Raw genomic sequence first — 3,578 nt, 5'->3', positions numbered from 1 at the left:
AACGCCCAAATCTGACTTCGTATGAAGAAGTTATGATTTTTCTAAGATTCGGCTTAGCAGTGCACGGCCTGAAACTCGAATTTTAGTTCGAGCGGTTTTTGGCTTACGCAACGTAAATGAGAGTTGAAGATCTCATTAATAGGAAATCAACGGTAAAAAGACAGACAAAAACAGAGTCCGTATGTAGAAGTTATTAATTTTACGCAGATGTTTAATAGTATAATCTCCTTGTACTGTTAAATTTAAGATCGATCGAGAATTGGCTGACGGTGTCAAAATGAAAGTTGTAGATCTTATTATTACCTACGCGTGGATATAAAGAACGTCAAAAACGGAGGTCGTATGTGAAAGTTACGGATTTTAGAAGTCGGAAGTGTGCTGTGCGAAAATGGGTGATGTGGCACAATCTTGGCCATTGCTTTCTCCCCAAGGCTTGCCACCAGATGGTGACATGTGGCACCAAGTTCAGCCACATTTCACCCTATAAATACCACCTCTCCCACCCTCATTTTCTTCACACCTTTCCCATTCTTTCTTCTCTTTACTCTCTCTCTCTCTCTCTAGAACCTCTCTCTAGCCCCGAAATCCCCCGAAAAGCCTAGGGAACCTCCCTAGCACGAGGCGGAAGCCCCGGAGTGCTCGAAGGCTCCGAGAAGAAGAGCTTTTCGGCTCGGGAACGCTGCTCCAAGCAAAGCCCGGTTTTCTATAAAACCCGCTGTAAGTGAGCTACGCCTACGCTATTTTTAATATAGCTTTTATTTAATTATAGTAACGTTATTAGGAACTTATAATAAATACTTGGGCTATTATTATGGGTTATATAAGTATTTTTTTGACGCTTATATAATAATAATAATAATAGCTAGACTATTAATTAGTCTCGACGAATAATAAACTAAACTCTAGTGGTAATAATACTAGGTTTCGTCGAAGAAAATTCTTTTTAAGAAGCGAAGCGCTGTCTGAGTTCGGAATCACCACCTTTTCAGGTGAGTGCATATTTACTTTCAACTTACACATAGATATGAAGTATTTAATATAAATTACGTGCTATTTGTGCATATTATCGGAATACTTGCTATCTATACTGGATGAACGTTTTATACATGTTTTCAAAGATTTAAATTGTATATGTATTTTATATCTACAAAATGTGTTGGGTAAAACATGGGTAGATGTAATAGTTGTTGTGTGACAAAATAAAATAATGAGAGGCCTCGTTATAGATGTTATTGATGATCCAGTCATCTAGCGGAGTATAGATGACGACCACGGACTATTCTAGACAGTCCAGTGGAACACTAGCAGGCTCGCAACCTGTAGGTGTTTATTTGAACTGTGTGTTTATTTGAACTGTGTGCTCACCAGATGTACTCCATCCCCCACATGGTTGCCTATTAGGACATTTATTGTTGAGGAATCCCCTTAGTAGTAGTGTCCGTCCCGATGATGATCCTTAGGCTAGGTCCCTTATGATAGGTGTTTAGGGACGTAAAGTGAGGATAACGGGAACGGGTAATCGGGTTATTGTTGATTGATGAAATTAATAAACTATTTATTGTGGGTTGAAAACCCTATGTGCTCACCAGGCTCCCAAGCCTGACCCACTCAGTTTTATGTATTACAGGTAGTGGCGCTTGAGCATATATATGATGTTTGGACGAGGGATTACGGATATAGGCATGTAGATATGAAATAATGTAGTAAGGCTTGTATTGTACTGTTTATGCTTTTGATCTGTACGAACATGACATCCCGAGTCTTTTAATGAAATACATTTCTATGGAAATGCTTTTGATAAATCTTTATCATATTATTGTTTTGGGACAAATTCCGCAACACTTTTATTTAAAATGTTACTCTGATTTTTAAACAAAGCATAAACAAACCGGTCTTTTCTGGCCGTGATTTTGGGGATGTCACATGCTCAATTCCCATCAATATGATCATCAAGGTGTGAGCTTTTTACCTCAAAAAGCTTGCAAACGAGAAGTTGATCCTAGATCTACAAGCCCAAGCTACTCCTCCAAGTGTTCCTCTTCTTCATCTCCTTCACAAACCATCAACAAACACAGTTTCAAGCTCAAAACTCACCAAATCACTCTAGGGTTTCAATTTCAGTGTAAGGGGAGGTGGAGGCTAGTCTAATATGTCCAAGAGACGAGTTTAAGTTGTTTAAATAGGGCACAAAACCTAAAAATTAGGGTTTGTCCCAGCCTCGCGTAAGCCATGCGTACTCCATGTACGCCATGCATATGTGGGTGGAACCTGCTATCATCAGGATGGCTAGTATGCTAAGCGTACTCATTGAGTAAGCCTTGCGTACCAATCCGGGGACCAAAATGTTAACAATTTAGCATAAAGGGCTAGTAAAGTAACTTAAAAAAACTTGAATGTTACAAATTCGTTTTCAATTTTGTTTTGTGGCGTTGGGATTCATCGTATGTCATCTTTTATATTTAATTATTTTTTATTTCTAGTGTGTATTTTTTGGATAATGTTGGTATCTTTTCTTGGATATTTGTACCTTTCTCACGTCTATGATACCAATCATATTTGTTGCTCATGTACCCCTTATTGGGACCAAAATAACAACAATGTATATTGCAATTGCTTTGGACGTAAATCATGAACCCCTGCTCATAGCATTCGCTTTGGGAACTAAAGACTGTGACGATTCTTGGGCATGGTTCATGGGGAGGTTGAAAGAATGTTTAGGTGATAGTACGAAAGTTGGTTTCATAATCCATATGTTTGATTTAATAGACTATGCCATTCAGAGAGTCTACCCTGATTCATATCATGTGTATTGTTGTAAAACTATAGCTGAGAAAATACGGGTTTCCACCGAAAGTAATATCGTTGTGGAACAATTGTTCTAGAAAACATGCAAAACATATAGTGTGTCTGAATTTTATGTGTGTTTGAACATATTACAACTTGAGGTTAATAGGAATGATCTTATTTGGCTTGACAATATCGCCATAGCAAAATGGGCACGACCTTTTTTCCCTAAAGTATGTTTCAATGTTAAATCCATTTCCATTCGTGTTATTGTAAACTGGATAAGAGGTAACAGGCACCAGTTACCAATAACGTCAATCATTGAGATGATCCATGATTCGATCGATGGAGTGTATGTTCAACAAGCTAAATTCGGATGTAATAACTAAATGTTATTAGATTTTATCAAATATTATTTTTTATATGTAATTCAATTAATTTCATAGAGGGGATTTATAGTCATCTGACCCCTTACGCACAAAAGGTGATTAAAAAAAGATTTATCCAATCTGATGGTTGTAGGCTTAAACATATTGGTAGCGACAGATTTGAAGTGATAAAGCGTTCATGGACACAACACTGTTTGAGATCATGTAATCGTACTAATTTGAAGGTCAATACGCTTTAGTCTATTTAGCACGTGGAATTTCTATAAGATACATCACTACCTGAGGCCTAATTAAACTAAATCGAGACCACATATTTTCAAATGCATTTGTTTTGTAAGCTTGCACAAGCCTCCAAAACAAAATTTTTGTTTTATCATTTTTCCCAAACCGGTGTAGTATGTTTCC

The 3,578-nt window shown here is 37.4% G+C and overlaps 1 long non-coding RNA gene across 1 annotated transcript; it reads left to right on the top strand.

Annotated features, from left to right (window-relative positions):
• Positions 1-269: 269 nt before the first annotated feature.
• Positions 270-1,879, top strand: LOC128128100 (uncharacterized). Its single transcript, XR_008225727.1, has 3 exons — positions 270-717; positions 922-989; positions 1,628-1,879. It is a non-coding gene; the product is annotated as an uncharacterized LOC128128100 (long non-coding RNA).
• The last annotated feature ends 1,699 nt before the right edge of the window (positions 1,880-3,578 follow it).

Source organism: Lactuca sativa, chromosome 8 (genome assembly GCF_002870075.4).
Source record: "Lactuca sativa cultivar Salinas chromosome 8, Lsat_Salinas_v11, whole genome shotgun sequence".
NCBI lineage: Eukaryota > Viridiplantae > Streptophyta > Magnoliopsida > Asterales > Asteraceae > Lactuca > Lactuca sativa.
This window is presented reverse-complemented; position numbering and strand designations above follow the sequence as displayed.